We start from the raw sequence: 21,557 nt of genomic DNA on the forward strand, positions 1-21,557 counted from the left end.
GAATTAGCTGAATCAGAAAATCACAGCCTGGAGTTCAGTGACCCCAAGCCAAGCCTCCTGCCCTCTAACTGAGCACTTAACTCTTGCCAGAGAGAGCCTGAACATGTAGACAAAAGCATCCTGCAGGTTGGTCAGCTGTTACCTTGCCTGCTGCTGCTGGAAGGAGTTACACATGCAGCTGGGTTTGCATTCTCTGAACGCATCTTTAATACTGCAGCATAAGGCCTTGCAGTGTTAAAAAACCAAAAAAATAAAGAGTATTTTTAAAATGACTTTAAATATTTTAAAACCTGAAATAGATTCCAGACTACAAATATTTACATACATTCTTAACTTTATGTGCAGGGAGTTTGACTAAGTTTAAAAAACCATTTTTATGTCTAACGGTAACTATGTATATAAATATTTACAGGATGGTGACTTTGATTTTCCTCCCGTGTGCTCAGTACATCACCTGGTTCTTGAGTGGCTGGGGTCAAAGAAGTGAGCTGCTTTCTCAGTGTCATGCATTATCCCTATCCTGCGTTGCTTGGCTTGCTAACAGAGGAGGAACAATGGGGAAATCCAAAACCTAAAACCCCAAGCTGCTTTTAAGTGGTTAGTGTTCTGCAAAAACACAGTCAAAGAACTAGACTGAAACTTGAATATTCAACTGTACATATTCTGAAACCTCATGCAGATTAATTTGAGCAGATACTAAAGGGATGCTGTAAACCCATTTTGCTCTCTTCCTACAAAAACTTACACTGGAGTTACTCACATGGGAGTTAGTAATGAGGCAGCTCATGTGGCCTCAGTGGTGTGCACACAGACAAACCTGTGACCTCTATTGGCAGGGGCATTTAAAAAGCTTAAGGATTTAAAACAAAAAAATCACAACAAAGCCCTAAAACTTTTACCAGTTTAATCCAGGTTTTATTCACAATTATTAAAACTTGGAAAGATACAAAAGCAGTTCTATGAGTATGAGCAGCAGCATTCCCTTCTTGGTTCCCAGGAAGCAGGGCTCAACCCGTTCTTCCCCTTCCCCATAAACTCGTAGCATACAGATGGGAAAAAACCCCAAACCAACAATTGCTGCATGCAGCTCAATTTCCAGTATTGCAACAAGGCTCCATCAGTTTAAACAGCATACTCGCCTCTTCCTTCTTTGGCATCAGTCACAAGAAACATTTAAAACCAGTAAGTTGTTGATGTTAATGTGAACGTTACTTTTAGAGGTTTGTTTATGTGTTTGATAGCACTTAGGCTTCACTACTTTTAACTATTTCCTCCCATAGACCAGCTCATCTGCCTGTTTCCTCTGTTTGTGTAGAGTCTTTGATAGTGAAATAGGACAGAAGAAAATTTAAATGCTTTAAAGTGCATGCATTTTTGCTTTTAAACCACAAAGCCTGGCAGAGAGATTCATTAACAGTCAAAATCCCCCAAAACATTTTCTATTTAAAAGAAAATCCAGTATTTATTTTGTACTTCAGTATAAACAATATCTTCTATAACTTTTTATTAATTTATAATACACTTAAGTCTCACCAATAATTTCTGAAACCTGTACAGTTCTTAGAGCTACCAGAACACAGCATCCCATCAAAAGAATTCCAGTGCAAATTTCCCTAACATGACATTAATGGATGCAAACAGCCTCTTAACTTGGGTAAGGCTAGAGATGCAAAATCAAGTGTCTGTGTACAAACTGATTTCAATAATATGCTGTGAGAGTTTAATATATTAATGAAAAGGATTTTAAACAATACAATTTCTCTAAATTCAATCAGTGCTGCTCAACAGATACAGTTATGAAATATCACAATGAATATTAATGGCAGAGGCTCACACTATGTTATTCTTGATATCTTGACACACAGAAAGATTTCAGTATGGTAATTTGTTTGCAATATAATTAAAAGAACCAATCACAAAAAGAAAAGCCAAAACCCCTACAAAAATGAATCTGTGCTCTTGATTTCTAGAAATAATCTATAAACTTGAAAAACTCCAAATAATTTGGAGATGTTTGGAAGTCTCACTTCATGTTATTTGAAGATATCAAATTTTCAGAAATAGCATGCACTGGAATAGGGATCTGTTTCAAGCAATTTATCAGTTGCCTTAAGAAAAATCAGCATTTTTCAAGAATTCTATTTTTAATAAAAACAAAATTTGGAAAGAAAAATTAATGCAAGGCATGAAGGTATTGACAATTTCTGTTTTCAACCATAAGTCATCTTATTTTTTTCCTGAGGTCTAAGAATAAGTTTGATTTAAAGAAAATAATTTAAAAATGAACTGGAGCTATTAAAAGCTATTTTACAATAAAGGTTGATGCACAAAACATCTGTGTATGAAGCTATCAGCTCTATTCCAATTTGAACACGATTTTTTTCATCAAAATCTTTATGCTGTGTGGCACCCCAAACAGCAATCTAGTCAAAATCTGTTCAGATCATCAGGACAAAGTCTAGACCAAGGTCACCTGTGTAAGTACCTATGTACTTGTCAATTTCAGGTATTACGAATGATCCAGTAGAACAGTTCACTGAGATGGCTTAAAGGGCCCAACAGTTAAGTGCACACAAATACTGGCCAGTTGAAGGTTCTCACTTGCTTTTTTATTCAGGGAAATTCTCTCCAGTACCTGAAGATAACTGGTCTATGCATTTCTGTTCAACGGGGGCTCTGGCACTTCATTTATGTAAGGCATATAACTTCCCTTAATAACTAACCCATGCAAAATAAACAGAGAGAACATTTAATTCCATAGGAGCATGAGGCACCCCACAGATGTAACTCATCCACACCCACGAGCCAGCCAGAGTGACTTATTCCACACTCCCAAGGGGATAAGGCCACTTGCGGTCTGATCTGTGAGCTCCAGCCCCCACGCTCGGAGTAACAGAACACCTCTAAAAATACAGATCAAAGAAACACAGTGTGCCATGATCTTTAGGAAACATAACAAAAAATCATTTAAAATCACAACTAGCATTTAGACAACACGCTTCATTTAATAATAAGGGTTATTTTTATTATCATGATGCCCAGGAGTTCCAGCCACCAATCAGGGCTCCCACCGCAGCAGGACTGCACACCATGCAAAAGGCACCCTTTTAGCACAGCTTCTTCTGCGGCACTTCAGCCCCCAAATGAGGCTCTAAAGCTGCAAAAATTGAGCAGGGAGGCAGGAGAGGCACAGAGCCAGGGGCTGCTGCCAGCTGGCCTCGGTGGAGGCCACGGCTCCCGGAAAGGAGCCGCCTGCGCTGGACCGCCTGCCCCGCGCAGGCACCAACAGGAGGTCGCCCACCAGCTACTGGCTCCCTCCAGGAAGGGTGGGAAGAGCAGATGCTAGCAGGAATACTTTAAGGCTGCAAACTGGAGCTTGGCTCTCCCTTCCAGGTTTTAGCTTTTGATCTTGCTGCACACTTTGTGACAATACACAGTGGCCTTTTCTGCCAGGGATAGGTGTGGCAGAGGTATCCCATAGCCACGACAACCACAAGGGAGGATGGGCTTCAAACTCAGTGATACCTCCTCCCTGACTGTACAGTGTAAAGTTCCCATGACCTGGTTTGACAGAAAAGGAAATAATACATTTCAGTTGAAACATGGGTTGTTCAAAGGAAAAAAAAAGTGTCTCCTAAGATCCACATTAGGGCTTTTAGTCTGTGGTAACCATAGTCACCTTCTGCAAAACAGAAGCCTCAGAGCTCAGGGTACTTGGTCCAAAATGGAAGAACTAACCAGCAGGATGTAGCACAGCTGGTTTCAGTGGCAGTTCACACACTACCTCCCACCTCACAGGACATATAAGGGAGTTTTAAAAGGCTCAGGTTCTCCAGTGATCCCAAACTACCCATCCCATCCCCGGGACAGCACCAGGCATCATGGGGAGGAACAAGGCTTCAGGGGGACTACTCTGTGTGGTGCGTAGCCCTGGCCCTGCCACGCTTCCCCAGTGCCCTCAACCACAAACCAGCTGGAGACTGAGCCCTTTGAGCATCTTTTCACTTCTCCAGGTCACATTGACGGAGATGGCAGAGACCTCCAGCCTCCCAGGATTATACAGTGGATGAAGGGCTTTAGGCAGGAGCCTGCTGGAGTAGTGCATGGTCCTGCAGAACTAAGCTCCCTGTGTTTGGTTCTTGTTTTCAGGACTCCTGACTAGTTCCAGGGGCTGCTCTAACAGACGACAAGTGGTGCCTAATGCAGGGAAGGGTACGTGCAGTTTAGGTTTTAATTTAGTGAGAATCTACCTGCCCCCAGCAACAGATGCTCTTGTACTAATAGGAAAACAAGTTTATGCAAATCAAAATATTGTGTTTTTAATCACTTGATCCAATCTATTTACAAGCTGGGTTTATTATTTTCTGCTAATTGTGAGGCTGTGGATCTGTCTTATTTTTCTAGGCAGGAGGGCCAGTTAAAGCAATCTTTCCTGCCTCCACGCCTGCCACACAGCTCTGCTTCCGAATCCTCTGCTGCTGCCTGTGTGCTGCTCACGGGTGATTGGTGCAGCCACACAGGGAAGCAGACTAGGGAAAAAACGTATAAGAAACACAAAAGGGTTTTTTTGTTTTCATCCTCATCAGTTCAGCAGTCTGATTCATTGTGCACCTGCACAAATATTTATGCTAACAGAGCATAAGGATGGGAATAACGTGCAGCAGGGAACCAAGAGGCTTAAGTAGTCCTGACAGCACAAAACCACAGGATGGAAAGAGGGATTGTCCACCTTTCTCACAGAGCAGCATGTTCACACTGGGCATCATGGTACAGCTCCCCTCAGTATTAATGGCATCATTTATTCCTGGCCAGAAGTGAATGAGGAAAGCCATACAACATGCTGACCCATATACAAGCCACTCACCATGGTAAAGTGATGACCCCTTGCTTCCATGCCACCCTACCTTTCCTGATGCCCATCAGCCCTATGTTAGTGCCACACAGTCAGCACCACCTCCAGGACACAACTTATCTACTCCTTTGGGAGACAGTGAGAAGAGGCACAGATGAGACCCAGCCCACCTACACATCTTCCCCTCTGTCATTCCTGCTGGTAGAGAGGATGGGGGAAAGGGCAGGACTGTGGCCATGCCAGGGACACCACAGTCAAAGCCCTGTGTTGCTGGCATCAAAGTCTGCACACTTGCACATTCTCCAGCCTATTTTCCAAAAGTCACTGTGCCACCAGCCAATGAATGGAACCCTTCAGCAAGTTCAGTATTAAATCAGGTGAGGCTGGTGAGAGGTACTCAGTTCAACAGCACGTAGAGGAAAAAAAAAGCACATGAAGGTGTCTGAACACATTAGCTATGTTACATAAATATAAAACCTCAGAAAGATAGCTTCTCTTGCACACTTGTCAATGTCAGAAGAATATTCTATAGAAGAAAAAGTGTTTCTAGAAAACCAGGTTGTTACACTGTTCTGAGATGTATGAAAATGCTCTTTGATTTTAGGGGAACTGCAAGGTGCCTGGACACTCTGAGAAAAGTGTCACTGCCCAAAGTCCATTGAGCTGAGCTCAAGGAGAAGTCCTGGCCCTCCACCTGCTTAGCTGGGGTGTTCCCAATGTTCCTTTCATTGATGCAGAAACCAGGCAGTCATGGACAGTATTATCAATTGTAACTAAGTCAGCTGAAAATGAACCTTAACTAGGAAACGAACAAACAAACAAACAACAAAACCAGCCACACAAAAGGAAACTAAAAACATTCCAAAAAACCAAAAGTCTTCTCTCAATCCAGTGATCATATCCTGCTGCCTGGTAGGGGGGAACGGGTAGGGTGTAAATTGGGACACAATTATCTCATATTTAAATGACTCTATTCAAAGGACCATTTCTTATGAAAGTTTTATTTATATGATTTATGTAAGCAATTTCAAATACAACAAAAAGACAACTGCATTCTAACCATAAGCACAGCACAGCAAAACTGTAAGAACTCCTTGCAGATACTCAAGTACCACTGTCACAGTGGGGACAGGACACCACTGCCGGGCACTGCAGTCACACCTGTAGCAGCACCGGGCAGTGCTTGTTGGGGCTCCTGGTATTCACCAGTATGATGCATTCTGGAGCTGTGCTCCCAAGGCCCAGAGCCAGGGGAGCCTCACACCTGAGCCAGACACCCAGCAGCCATGGCTGGGGCTGTCCTGCCCACACTGCAGGCCCAACATGCCCATGTGTGTTAGCAACTTCTCCCATCATGGACTGATGAGCATATGAACTCCAAAGGGTAGTCTTCCAAGACTGCATATCAAAGCTATGAATGTCTGCCAGCTGAGGTACCTTTCTGGAGCAGGGCATTTGGTGTCACATTCCCTTGTCTAAGCAAAGTGGCAGTAGCTTCTGGTCATCAAGACTTCTAAGCCATTAATTTATCAAGATTAAAGTCTATTAACCAAAACTCAAGAGATTAAAGTTGAATTACATATAAAACAAAGATTGAACATTTAAAGACATATTCTGACATGTTATGCTTTTAGCAATAATTACATTAGAGGACATGTGTTTGACACTTATTTTTTAGTGTTCAAAAAATATTTCAGTTGCTAGCTCTTTGCCATCTGTTTCCCATCATTATTTCATTAAAATAGTTTTCATCTCTCTTACAGGAGAAGAGCAAGACTGCTTTCTATGTGACTGGATTATCACATCCCTAACTTAAGCAGCAACATTCCAGTCTTTTTTTTTTTTCCATTTATTTTTTTAAGAGGTATACGAACCTTCTCCGAACTCCATCCAGCAAGGGCTAACAAAGCAAGCTTGTTAAAACCAGCCAAATACATCTCCTTCTCTCCACCTGTCAAGAACACTTCTCCAAAGTCTCTGAGGAAACCAAATCAAATAACTCATCTGCTGCAATAAGCATGGGGATTTTTCTCCCTGAAAGGGAAAACTCACACTTGAATACACCTTGGATGAAAACCAAGGTCCAATGTACAATATGTAGCTTACACCACCAAAACACCATTCCCAGGCAAAATACTAGAGCTCAACAGCTTACACTGCTGGGAGGACCTGTGCAGGGGCGAAGTCGCTCACATACAAGGAAGAGGTGGTTTCTGAGCAGTTATCAGGAGCAAGTGCAATAATTCTTACCTGGAAAATGCTGTTTGCAGCTGCTCACCGATTTGTCAGCACACACGCTGCTCTCACCTCATGATTTATGATGCTCTCTCCAGCACTGAGACTTCTATTACTGTCCTCGTTTATTGCCTGCAGCTGTCATTCTCACCAACAATTCTACAGTTGTTTGTAGGTGAGGTATCAAAGGTATTTAGTGTGCACCTAGAGACGTAATTTTAATCAAACCTACTCACAGGCAGTATTTAAACGTTTGAACAACTGCACAGAGTGCAGCAATTAATGTGAACTTGGCCAACCAAAATTATGACAGCCAGAAACGTTTACTCATAAATGCCTCAAAAGGATGGATGTCCAACAGGCCTGTGAACACCTGCTGATTTGTAAATGAAGATAAAAATAGTACTCATAGATCACAAAGCCTTCCGACAGGTATTTAAATGCACAATAAATATTAACACAAATTCAGAAATTTCACGTTCTATGGCCAAAATGTTGATATGGCAGTAAATGCACCTACATCTTTCTCAGCATGTATTTTTCTCAGCCAACTATTTCCCCCTTAGATTAGTTGGGTTTTTCAGCATCTCCTCAAAAGCTGCGGAATCTGCCCAGTTTAGAATAATGACAGTGGAAGGGTGAAAAAGATTTTAAATCCAAACATTTCACTTTTAGAGATCTCAGTGTTTTCTAGACATGAAAATTTTGCAAATCAGAAGTTCTGACCCACTGCAGTCCTTACTTAACTTTTTTTGGAAGGCACAAATTGCTCAATGATTTGAAAAACAGGCAAGCAGTGTTAGTAAGTGTGAGTACCAACTGCACCACGCTGTTTTGAGAAAGGGTGGCAAACAACCTCCCCAGGTGAACTGGACCTAGCACCACCTAACATGGCCTGAAAACACAGCAGAAAGTAAGAAACAAGTCCTGGACCTAAGCCTAATAGTACTTTCATGTGTACTCTAGAGGTCCAACTCCTTAAGTGAACCAATGGTAACAGCATCTCTGTCCATTAAATGAGTTTCTAATGCTTGTGAGCCAAGACGAAACCTGAAAATACGAACCCTAAACAGGGTTCTAAAGGCAGATTTTGCAGAAGAATGCAAGTTTATTATTATTTAAAGTTGTTCGATAGGATTCTAGTGGCTGAATATTTAAGGCTGGCAATCTTAAATTAGTCTAATCATTAGTCTAAGCACCAAAATCCACTTCCTGTATTGGAAATTCTTTCATTCAAGACTATCCACACTGCGTAGTTTGAAAATGGCGCTCAAGGCAAAAACAATTGTGAATTTACAACCAAAAGGTAGCCTGAAGGCCCTCATTGTCGCAGTCAAGCTTGATTTATAGCTGAACAGGTAGTGTCAAAATATAAACTACAAATTAAACACAACTCTAAGTAGAAAAAAATGATGGTTATACACCATGGTGATAAACTACCAAAGAACCTCTGGTGTTTGTAAGTTGCTAATACTTGCAGATATTGATTGATCCTATTACATCTTCATGCTCCAGTCCCTTCAGCCAAGATGATGGGGTCACATTGAGAGAGTTGTGCAGAAGTTGCAGTCACTAACTGTCAGCCCACATCAAACCATGAGCTGGTGTGCAACAGCCTGCTTTCAGGTTAAGAAACAAAATCTCCTTGTAGAGAGAACACTAATTGCAGCACATTTCAGAGTTCAGGAATATTTTAGTTATTTAAATCCACAATATACCATTTGTTTTCCCATAACATTTATTAGGAAAATAGGTCAGAATTAGTCATACATGCTTCATTAGGAAAAAAAATCCACCATGCAAAAGCTGACTTCACCTGTATTTTTAAACTTTTATCCTTCTTTATATATTTCAGCTTTTACTCTCCTCCCTGACCCTCTTCCTGTATTTAACTGCAGAATGTGTCTATTTGGGTAGACATAACACATGCATAGAGAGTACATGCAACATGTGCATTAAATATCTTAGATTTTATCACTGAGAAGACTTTCAGTTTAACTAAGTCACTTCACTTGTCTGCGGTGAAATGACCCCCAAAGGGAAAAGTTGCATCCAGCTGCCTGCCACTCACCTGATGTAACTGCAAGGCACAGCTGTCTCTGAAAGTCTGAGTCAGAGGATCCTTGTTTTTGAAAGCATCCCTGAGATTCCTCATTCCAGCCACTCAGAAATTGGGCAAACAAAAGCAAACAACAAAAAACCCAAACAAAATCAAACAAATCACCCCTCACAACCACCACACAGAAAGCCCCCATAAACCCAAAAACTAAATGTAAGCTTCCTCCATGAATCACTATCCCCACTTTTCTTAGTACTGCACAAGATAGTATTTTACTGGCATCGGGGGAGGGAGGGAGAGGAAGTTGTTTTCTTCCCCCCCCATCCCCCCAACTTAATGCAGCTGAGAGGTCATTTAAACTGTAATTGTTCTTAGATTCAAACACAGATACACATTTTATCCTCAGATGGTGTCTCTAGGATCTGATCACTCAAGCATGTGTATGATTCTTCACTGACAAACCACCTGACTCCTCTACTTGTGCAACTTGCATTACTCATAAGAAATCCTTGGCAGAGGCAGACCAACATATGTTAATTACTGGGCTGCATTATAATAGGTCTGACATCTTGTTTCTCATCCAGAGTTTAAAATAAAAGGAAACAACAGTCTCTTTCAATACAAAAGTACATATTTTTGCATCTCAGGCTAAAAATATTCTACGTTAAAAACACAAATAGATCAACTGCCAAATAACCCCTGCCTCTTCAGTGTTCTTTTGGGGGGCTTTAGCCTTATTAAACAATGAAGAAAAACAAAGAGGGGTTGGTGTATATGCATTCACCTTTCATTTACTACAAAATATTCCTAAATTGGGTGCAACAGTGAAAATGGGAGCTTGACTCCCCAGTCTTTCCTTTCTTGTATAAACAGTTTTTCAGGCAATATTGGCTGCCAGTTTCTACAGCAAAATAAGGTATAAATTCATGAACACTGAGGAGCATGACTAGAGAAAATACATTTTTATTTTTATTTTTCATATGGCAGAAGATATGTACTATTTCTTTATTTTAGTATTTAATATGCTGGGATATTGCTAGGACAAGATGCTGGCAACATTACAAGTATTTTTGATTTACATTTCTCTTTATTGAGAAAGAGATTCTGGGGGCCATAGCTGCAATTTCAAAAAAGGGAGTAAGACTCCACACTGACATGCTGTTTCTTTTTGGGTGACCAAATTCAATGTTTTAAATCTGAATTTTAAATCATATGACACCATAAAGCTGCTGGAAACATTTGAAGTTTTGTTGAAATTTTCAAAACACTAATATTATAAAATCAGGCATTGGTACAAGATTTTCTTTCACAAAAGGTGTTGCAAAAAAGTTAATGCACTGAATAAATAATTTCTACATGCACTTAGGATGCAAAACCTTTAAGAATACACTGAAAACTCTGTCTCAGAAGTCTGGGGTTTTTTTTCCCAAAGTGATTAAACAAGTGTATTGCACACCTATGAGCAGAAACCTGCTGGGCATCCATCGTTCCCTCCTTCCCTACCCCAGACTCCCTGAACTGGGTGCTGTGCGGAGGCAGCGCTGGTCCCTCTTCGAAGGCAGAGTGCCAGCCAAGAAGCTCCAGCCAGGAGCAGACAGATGGTGGCCAATAAGGAAACTATCACAGCATCTTAGTCACCATGGCAGAGCCTGGGCACCACACAATAGCAGCCTGGCTATCATCAACTTTATCCTCGTTTCAGCTCGTTAATATGTTTACCTGCATACGCCTGGTGCTCCCAGCTCTGGGCACACAGACATGGAGCTGTCCTGGGTGTACCACTCCAGTGGCACGGGGCTTGCAAGGACCCATCACAGCCCCATCAGAGAGCTAAAGGCAGATATCCAAAGGTTACAAAACACTGCCTTTAATGCAACCACCACTCTGTGGGAGCAGCTATGCTCTAGGGTAGCTAAGAGGAAACATGCCAAAGTCTTAAAAATAGATGTTCCAAGTACCAATTAGTTAACAAAGGAAACATCAACAGACGAATCCTAAATTTTCAGTATTTTTTATATTTGGGGATAAAACAACCTTGCTTAAGGATAAGATAAGCAGTACAATCCTGAATTTAAGGCACTCATTTGTTTCCCCCCAGCCAGTTCCTCAAAGCTCCACTCTGAACCCTCCAGCAGCAGTCACCACTGCCACCTCCACCTCGTCCTTCTCTCCCCTGCAGACCCCAGGCCTCTCAGGTGCTTTTCAACTGGTTACTTTACAAAAGAACAATCTGCTATGAATACAGGTAGAATAAAAATGATTGCAAATGTTTTCAGAACCCATTTTAATGAAAAAAGCTCTGAAGCACTAACCATCCGCAGCACTGCCCTTTGCAGGAAGAACCACTGCCTCACGCAAGCCTGTGCAGCGCCAAGCACCATCTGCTCAGTACCCCAGGGGGCCTTTCCACTCTCCCAACCTGCACAGTTCCAGCCAGTGCCACTGGCAGTGGAGCCCAGCAGCTCCACTCTCCCTGCCGCACAGACTTCGAGGACACAGCAATTTCATGTGAATGTTTCAAAATATTTATCTTCTGTCCTGTTGCTGATTCCTTCTGAAGTATAAACAATCTCTGAATGGCCATCCCTTTATGCGTAATTCATACCCAAGGATCACCCAGAATGCAATTGGTCTCCAAAGGAAGTGTGTATAGTGCTCACACAAGTCCAAGTATGGCATCTTTCATATCTAAACTGTACCTTTGCTAAAACCAGGTTTAGGCATTTGTTATCAACAAACATTGCAAAGGTTCCCCTGGATTCTTTCTGTACTCCTGTCTCGTGCTGGTCACCAGCAGCTGCTGTTTCACTTGTCCTTTGCTAAAGAGTAACAAGGCCAAATGAAACAGTGACTCCTGAGTTACACATAAACAAGCAAGTACCCGCTGCAGAGGGGGGACTTGTTTAGTGGAGTTTGAAGCCCTTCTGGGTATCTAGTTTCCCATGCAACTCCTGTCTGCCTGCTGCCACAGAGCCCAGAGCAGCAGGATGACAGAGCCCTCCAGTTTCTCCTTCCTTCCAGTCCCACCTCAAAGCAGCTGGCATGGGGAGTGAAAGCCAGTGCTGAGCAGTGCTGAGTAAGCCCTTCCTCTCCAAGGGCTCCCCACAGCCACATGAATTGCTGTGGCAGAAGCAGGTTCAGAGCCAGCAATGCAGCCAGAGCAAAGCAGAGGGCAGATGACTGGGAAAGGACACACCACCCACACGCTTATATCGCCAAAAAGCTGCAGGAAGAAGATGGGAGCCCAAGTGTTTTAACTTGCAAGGCTGATTTAACCAAGTCTGAGAGGGCTCTGCTAGTGACCCAAAATAACTTCTTCTTACATAATACTGTTATGATTTTAATGTGAGAGATGTCAGAGTAATACAGTGCCAAAAGCCAAAGCTACGCATTCATTTGGAAAGCTAGTAGACTCCCATCTCTAATGGTATCAAACTCCAGCTGGACTGCAACCCAATACTTTTTTAAACAGTGAGATACATTTTTGGAGAAATCTCACACTTGAGAGAACAAGCAAAGACTAAAGTACAGCTTCTGAAACAAACATCTAAAAGCAGGACTGACAGCTGCTTTAAGTCTCACCAGGTGAGACATATCAGAGCGAATACCTCAGAATCAAGAAGGGACTTGTGAATGTGATCAATTTGAACACTAGTTTGTAGAGGAACAGCCTTGATAGCACACCACACATTGAATTCACCTTTTCAGTCACAGAACTGCCATCCACATCTGCAGCTGCTGCAACTCAGCATCTTGATTTTCTGTGAAACGGGAAAGTAAGGTTTCACGGTTTTGTAAAGCACCTAAAGGACAGTGAACTGAGCACGCAGATAGTCAGAATCCCAAGAGCATGTGCAGGATGACTGTTCACTGGCCTGACGTCCTTTAGAACAAGCATTCCAGCTTAAAAAAAAAAAAATTAATTAAATGTAAAGTGCATCAATGTGCGCTAAGTGGAGAAGAGAAACTTTACTCAAAAAGGCTTGGGGAAAGCCTTGGGTTGCTGTACCAGAGATGCAAATATAAGCTGTGTAACAGCTGTAAAGAAGTTAACTTCTGTGATCCTACTGCTGGGAAAAGAGTCATAAGCATTAAACAAACACAGAATTTACAAGAAGGACACTAAGAGCCTGGGTAGACTGCCTGACAACCATATCATTCTTCTTTTTCCCTGCAAACCTGTGGGATAATAAACTCTTCTCTTTTCCATCTATGGACAGATGTATAAACAAACTGCTCTTCCAAGAATTCAGTGTCAACAAAGTCTCTAAAACTGCTTTTTAAAGCTTTTTCCCTGCCCTTTTTCTTTGAAGGGAGGGGGGCAGTTTGGCAGGACAGGGGGAGATAAACAAATGGTTCTTCCATTCACTTAAAAATATATAATAATTTTTAAATTGAAGTGTAGCAGTGCTTATTGTCAAAATAGTCTAGCTGCAGGAACTTGTATTTTGCATTGCATTTTAAGCAAAGGAATTCTCTAAGAAAATTTTCATGTTTATAAGGCTTCTTTTTGTCACTTACATTAGCCAAGATCTTAGAGATGTGCAATACTAAGGAAAACGAAGATTTATGTGAAAGCAATGATACGTAAGGTATTTCTTATTTTCACATTATCTGTGGGGGCATCCCACCTTCTGGCTGCATGAACAGAAGTGCTGCTCAAACTGGGCACAGATACAGCAGGACAGCAAGTTCATGAATTTCTCTCATTTCCTCAAGAAAGCGGCTGTAGTTGGAGGGGTGGGGGTCTTGCAACTCAAGACTCGAGCCTCTCCTCCCTGTCATTCAACTCTGTTGTGGTGGGTTTTTTCCCCTCATGCATCACACCTGTAAAATAACCAAGAGCAAATAACCTTTGAGTAACATTTGAGCTGGAGAATGCCCATCTAGCAGGTGGCTGTTGGACAACAATCATGTCCAAGAGAAGAGCACAGGGAAAGGGTCTGAGTTTCACGCAAAACCAAAGTCATAAAAACACCTTACAAGCTTATGGTGATTTCTGCCTTTGGTGAGGCAGACTGCGGAAACCCCCTTTGTCAGTGTGAGACCAGACAATTTCCAGGGAAGTCCCAGCAGTGTCAGCCTTGGCACTGTCCTGCACTTCTCCCTCATCCCATGGTGCCCTTATTTACACAATAAACCAGTTTTAGGTCAGTTCATCTGCTTTTGGAATGGGTGTTCAAAAACACGGGGAGAAGAGAAACCTGCACTGCAGAATTTACTGAAGGAGATACAGAGGTGTGTATTTCAGAGCAGCCTAAAAGACTCCACTGTTCTCAGAGGGAATCAGGAATGTAGCCAAGAAACAAGCAGATACACATCAAGGGAACTGTTTTTGCTACTAAATGGCCAATTGAAGCCCCTACTATTCTGTCATATATCTGTGTCACTGCAGTCCCAATAAATAATGCTTTCTGATTAGTTATGAGACTATCTAGAAATCTCTAAGACAGATACCACTCACTGTGCCAGCCAGTCACTCATCTGAGCCCTGAAGTCTCAAAGGAATGAAAAATTATGTGAATCCAAAAGGCAACACAAACTTGTTGTCAAGGTATTGCTTTTTCCCTTACTCCTCATATGTTTTTACCTAATCAGCAAAGATAATGAATGGTATTTCACAGCACAAAGAGCTGCCATATGAACAAGGCAGTTTCCCCACATTTGTGCATTAGATCAAGTAGTCAGTATTCTCTACTTTAGGCTATCTGGACCAAGCTGACTACTAAACCAAGTCACCAGAAGAGTTTACCAGTTACCAGACAAAGAGTTGAGAACATGAGAACAAGTAAGATTTGAAGAAAATCAAATAAAGACAACAAACAATTTCCATACTGGTTTTGCATGACATTATCAGATGCATCACTTCTGTGGCTTTCATTCTCGTGCTATCTTTGACAACACATATGTATTATCTATATGTTAGAGTTGTTCCCCTTTCTGAAGTCAGGCCCACAGCAGTGCTGCTTTTCCCTGGAAATAAAAAAAGGCATACAGCAACCGCAGTCCCTCTGTGCCCACAGCCAATACTGACTACCAAAAAACTGGCATACAGCCCTACAGGGAGAGGGTAACACCAGTGGCTGTGGATCAGGCAGCTGGATGATGGCCTGGGTAGGTTCCACAGGACTTAGCATGAGGACATGAGTTAAAGATCAGGTCTCCACCATCCACTAACATATAAGCCAGGACAAACAAACAAACAAACAAACAACTAATAAGAAACCTCTTATATAGGCTAAGAATGAGCAGTAGAGGTAATACAAACCCACACTTTTATGAAATTTCCACAGGTTTGTAGCACTGTGCATATTAATGGATTTTGAGCAATTTCTTTTCCTCCCTCCCCCTGTCTGGTATTGAGCCAGGAGCCTTCCTGTTTCACTTTGGGATCCAAGTCAAAGCTGGTCTGTAGAGTCAAAACAAACTCTGGATTACCAACCAGAGGATATGCTTCCCACATTTATGTTAACTGAATGTTAATGTGATAGCTTGTATGTGACTACCCCAATACTAGTACACTAGACAAAATACAAACCAGCTTGATCTATTGAATTATCCATGTAAAGGACAGAAGTCTCTTTTCAAGCTTAGATATTTCACTAGATCCTAAACCTTATTTAAAAATGCATCAACCATCACCCACTGGAAAGTATCGCTTGGCTGTAACAGCATTCACTATAGGAGTAAAAATTACTTCCTCTGTCCTCTGCTGCAGAACTAAAATGTATAAGCAACTGAAGGAAACTAGAGGTATTCCAGAATGAGTGATCACCTTATGTGAGCCTTCAGAAGAGCAAGTTCTTTTAAAGAATGAGTCATTCCCTGTGGAGTAACTGAATTTCTATTGACACTTACAGGAGAATTTAGATTGAAAGTGATTTTGTCTGTCTACGAACAACTTTGCTTTTTCTACTGGATACCTAATACCTATAGAAATCTGCCCTGCTCCATAAAGGGAAGGGCAGAGGCACTGCACTGAAGCCAGGAAACTTCATCTTTGCAGGCAATGTAGACTTCAGTGTATCTTAAACTATTAGAACCAAAAATAACATGTAACAAGTGTAAGGCCATCTCCTACTCTCATAATACACTACTGCCTCCAACAGTTTAGCTGTGGAGATCCATTACAACCCACTGCCTGGATATTTCCCTAGCAGCCTATATTCTCTTTAAAATATTCTAACATTAGCCAAGCTGAACGTTAATGATCACGTGAAACCCAATGGAAATAAAGAATTGAAAATTGCTACATAAGAATTTTCTGCTTTATAGTAAGAAGGGGGGAGGAGGAAATCAATATGGCAAAACAACCTTTTAAGCCAAAGACAGCATTTTAAAGCAGAAATTTTCTAATATTACTGAAAGCCTCAACTTGTCATCAGCAGGAAGGCTTACATACGCTTTGAGTGAAGACATGAATTGAGCATAAGGAAAATATACAGTATCTGAGCAGGAGGTCTGTCTGTGGTGGTCTATATTGATGTGTTGTTTACTGTGTTTTCCCATAAAACACACCTAAATGGATAAAGAGAGATTGTGTCGCTTGTCCCACAACAGGCAGTTGACAGGAACAAATATAAACTAACTCCAAAGGCTTCAGCAATATTCTTGCTGCTTTGCTGTAATACAGGATAGGATTTCACAAAAATTGGCCTAACTAGGAGTGAACAAATCAGCCAATTGCATAGTGGTCAAATTTGCTACCACAGGCATTAACTGCAGTCCTACTTATTTATGAGAAACAGGCTTCCCAGGTAAAGCCATAACAATCCAAGCTCACGCCTCCTGCAGCATTTGATCACCCACGTTGTTAGAGCAGCACAGCAGGCACCACGAGTTCCTGACCAGCCACTACCTCCATTTCTCATAGTCACATTGTCTTCTGTGTCACTGGAAAAAGGCTAGATCCCTGTTGTTCTGGAACCTATCAACAACACTGTGGAAGGCAAAAGGAATTCCAACTCTTTTTCCTTTCTCAGATCTATTTTTCTTCCTTTTCAGGAGAGAAACCAGGCTTTCCAGTCTGCTAGTACAAAATCAAGTTGCTAAAGAACAGCCAACATTGTCTCCAACTATAGTATCAGTGATGTAACTGCCATCCATGAGGGTTTGGGGTGTTGGTTTGGTTCTGGTTTGCTGGTTTGTTTTTTTTTTTTTTTTTTTCCAAGAAAACCTTTGGAGCCCATAAAAGTGGAAGAGATTTGGGGCAAAGGGCAAGCAACTCCCAAGAAAAGTTATGAATGGAACTATCCTACAGAGCCTTGCCTTTCCACTCTTTGTACAGGAGAAATCATTCAGATGTTGCAGAAACTGATCCATTATCTTTTGTGGGTTTCTTAAAATATTCTAAAAACACAACTGTACGCCATGCTAAGATCACAGTTTTATTTCATGTCAGAGAGCACAAAACATTCTCTATACATATACACAGCAACTCACTTCTTTCCTGAAACAAAGTTTTCATTGATCCTTTGCCACAGACTCAATTATTGTTTCTAATCATGATCAACGTTTATTTAAGGTATTGTGAACTGTAAACAATGCAAACAATAAAAGCATCTGTCCATGTTGACATGAATGTAATTGGCAGGTTAGATACCTATATCAACTGGTCCCAAGGGCGTTCTTTTTAAATTCAGAAAGCCCAAAGTAAATTTCAATTACAATTTACAGAATAATCTTGAAATCAGCCACCTTTCGAGGTAGAGTTATCTTGAGTAGATAAAAATCACAATCTGTCAATTCAATCCCACGATATTCTTCATTGTTTTAAAACATAATCCTAAAGATACTTTTTTTTTAAGCTTCTTTCTCTTTTTAATGCAGTGGATTCTGCAAAATTCCTGGTCCTCCTTGCACCCATGAGGAAAAATAATCCTCCTCATGTAGTGCAGCAATTATAGATACATATGTAAAAAGACCAGAAATCAAGGCACTTTAGGACAACATTAAAAAAGATAAAAAGAAAAAAAGTACTTGACTATGGGATATTTAGGGAAATTCAAGTCAGATTTTCCATAGCCTCATTGTAAAAATAAGCGACCTTTTCTTTCTCCTCCTCCCCACCCCAAACTCTGAGGAAAACGGCCACCAAATGCACTCAACTAGCCTCAAAGTCACACGTGCTCCATTGCAGATCTTGCTTTCAATGTCTCTTTTGTTTGATGGCTGGTGTTTCAACATCCTCAGCTTGGAACAGAAAAAGGTCAGAGCGAGTCTTCTGGCACTCACAGACCTGCACCAGGCCCCGCCAAGAGAAGATTGATGCCATAGTACATTTTCCCCAGTCAAGAGAAGGAAATGGAGCTCTGAATCCGAGACCAACTATGTTTGTCAGAGGGATCCGTCTCCCAAAGGTGTTTGTCTTTGCTGTATTCCTTTGTGAAACTTTTCTGCTAATGCCAGTAATATTTTTGAGTTACCCGTTGTGCCACGTTACTGCCCAGTATTGTAACCTGAACAGGTTCCCACCAGTAAGTAGTTTTAGACATACATTCCAGCATACAGCTTTTTTTTCTTCCCCTCCTGATTTTGCTTCACCCCTTGGTTAAGCCCAGTGCCCTCACACCTGCCCTCGCCTTTCCTCCCCTGCCTGGGAGGCTGCACCATTAAACTTCCAGTGTGCAAGGCCAAGGTCCGTTCCACAGCTAGACAGAAGCTGTTGCTAAAGATTCCTTAAAAGCTTTGGCACTTCAAGGCAGTTGGAACGACTCAACCAGAGCTGGGAGCCAAAGCTTTGCCACAGCATTAATGGGCTTTTGCCCTTTTAAATTTTATAAGCCTGTCGCCTTTCTGATGCGCACAGTTTTATTCAGAGCCCTAAATGGCCATTTCATATTTAAAAGAAAGCTTGCATAGGTAGCACCCTAAAACTACCCCAGGTCATTCATCACCCCAGCACTCCTACTGTCTCTTAGGAAACCTTTGATAGAGCATTTGTTCAGGCTGCCAAGTTAAATCCTCTTCTCTCGTGTCAATGCATTGAAAAAAGCGGTCAGAGCACCAGCTTCACTCAGGCCTGCTGAAGTAAATGGAGAAAACCAATTCCTCTGGCACTACAGAGCCATTAAGCCGTTTGCAGATTATTAACTGAAGCACAAAAATACACACCGCTCACGATCGTACGACAGAGCAGAGCTATGCCTTAAGTTTGCTTCAGTCTCGATAAACTGACGATACAGCCAGTACAATTTGCACCAGCTCGTGCAGCTGCCGGGGCTGGTGAGCGGGACCCCGGCAACCCCAGACAAAAGCGGCGATGCGGGGGTCCCGCTGCCACGGCCGGGCAGGTTCCACCTTTAGCACGGACGGTGATGGGGGCTGCGCTCGGAGGGGCACCCCCGAGGCGCCGCCCCGTGTCTCTCATCGCAGCCTCCGAGGCGGCACCGAAATTAAACTTTACACGTGCAAAACAAAGTTTACAGTCTAAAACCCCGATTATAGTAACAACTTCCTCCCCCTGTCTCAGGCTGCCGTACTCCTTCCCCGCTACCGCGCCAGCCCAGAGTGCTATCCCGAGCCCCGCGGGGGGGTGCGGGGGACAAGAGCGTGGCTGGATGGCTCCTATTTTTATGTTTACATTCCTGAAGTGTCTTTTAACTGGCTGCCATTCCCCCTCTCCCCGCGAGCAGCTCCGCCGGCCGCCCCTGGAAGCGCTTCCCCCGCTCCCCTCGCACAAAGGCGGGCGAGCTCCGGCCGGGTCGGGCCGGGCAGGGCACCCCCGGCCCTCTGCCCCCGCGCCCCCTCCCCTCCGCCCGGCGGCTTCCTGGACAGATGCACCGGGGGGAGGGAGGGGAAGAGGGAGAGAGAGGGGGGCTGCTCCTTCCTCCTGCCTGGCGAGAGAGGCCCAGGTCCCAACTGGCTCTCAAAACCCAGACACAAGGAATTTACACCCAGGCAAGCTTCCCGGAGCCCGAAGAACAGGCGCAAGCTTCCCCACGCGTCTCCCGAGCCCCGCGCGGGCGGCCGGGCACGCACACACAGCCGGCCGGGCATGCACGCCCCGAGCCGCAGCCCTGGCCCCGCTGCGGGGCTCCAGCCCGCCCCGACGGCGCTCGCCCCGGCCGGGGGCAGCCGCCGCCCCGGCCCCCGCAACCCCCTTTGTGCTTGCGGCGGCTCCGACGCCCGCCCGCCTCACGCCGCGGCTGCTCCAAGTTCGCCCCGGGCCGGGTCCCTCCGCGACCCCGCGGCCGGCCCGGGAAGGGCATTGCCCAGTAGAGCCGCTTCCCCGCCGCCGGGCCCGGCTCCGCAGCTCCTCGCCCGCCCTCGCCCCGCGCCCTCGCCGGGAACAGCCTGCCCCTTTAAGAAGTCTCCACACATTTTCTCCCCTTGCAGAATAAATATGTTGGGGTTTTTTGGTTTTTTTTCTCCCTGTACACCTATTTCCCCAGCGTGGCCGCTCCATTGTTTCTGCTCCGCCGAGACGCAACCCCTGCCCGGCCGCGAACGGGGAGGTGCGAGCAGGGAGCGCAAATAGACGCGAAACTTACCTACGGATTGCAAAGCAGCCTTGCAGCAGCAAAATAATAAGGAAGAAGGCAGGCAAAATCCTCTTTCCCCAACTGATTTGCAGCTCTACTCGGGTATTTTTAAATATATAATTTTGTTTATTCCCCTCCTTTCTTCCTTCTCCCCCTGCTTTCTTTTTTCTTCCTTCCCCCCCCCCCTTTTTTTTTTCCCCTTGCCCACAGACAGTGAAAAGGAGCTCAATGTTAGTGGGTGAGTAAGTGAATCAACTAGCAGAGAGCACAGCAAGTTGAAGTGTCAAATTACATTGGCTATTCTATTACCAAAGGGCCATGCTTTGTGGCTGCTGGCAAAATCTGTCCCAGATTCCTATCTGAAAGGGAGCTGCCTCCTACAGGGATGTTCTTCCCTTCGCCCTCTCCCTTCCCCTCTCCCCCCGCAACACACACACACCCCCCAAATCACACCAAGTTAAAAATCTCAGATACGACTTAAATACAAATATTGTCTTACAGTGTCTTTTAAGGCGGGGATTCTCGTTTTAATCTTCCTGAATACCAGGCACTCGGAAACCCTTCCACTCTGGAACCTGAAAGCTGGAGAATATCTATACTCCCTTCGGTGTTTTTGTATTATTAAATAGGGGAAAACCACCCTGGACCCAACACACTCTCAAGCATGAGGTGTCTCCGTCTCTGTCGTCTTCACGAGAGAATTTTTACGAGCATGGAAGGAACTACCGGGCGGGCAGGGGGATTACACGGGAACGCCGAGACATCCTGCTGCTCCGTTATTGCACTTTAGCCCCCCGCCCCCCTCCATTTATTGCCACCACCGCCAGCCTCGGGGCCGCTGTTATTTTCAGAGCCCGGAGCTCCCGCCACCCAGGTAGGAGCGGGGTTCTCCCAGGGGTCCCCGCTCAGCCGGGGAAACCGGGCGGGC

The 21,557-nt window shown here is 43.6% G+C and overlaps 1 protein-coding gene across 2 annotated transcripts in view; it reads right to left on the minus strand.

The window, feature by feature from the left end:
• The window catches only part of ZMIZ1 (zinc finger MIZ-type containing 1), a 344,034-nt gene extending 323,276 nt beyond the window's left edge, over positions 1-20,758 (minus strand). For both annotated transcript variants that reach the window (XM_069019269.1, XM_069019267.1), the window contains exon 1: positions 20,639-20,758. The gene's annotated coding sequence lies outside the window, so the exon portion shown is untranslated. The remainder of the gene's footprint in view (positions 1-20,638) is intronic.
• Positions 20,759-21,557: the final 799 nt, after the last annotated feature.

The sequence above is a fragment of the Aphelocoma coerulescens genome, chromosome 6 (assembly GCF_041296385.1).
Source record: "Aphelocoma coerulescens isolate FSJ_1873_10779 chromosome 6, UR_Acoe_1.0, whole genome shotgun sequence".
In the NCBI taxonomy this organism is placed as follows: Eukaryota; Metazoa; Chordata; class Aves; order Passeriformes; family Corvidae; genus Aphelocoma; species Aphelocoma coerulescens.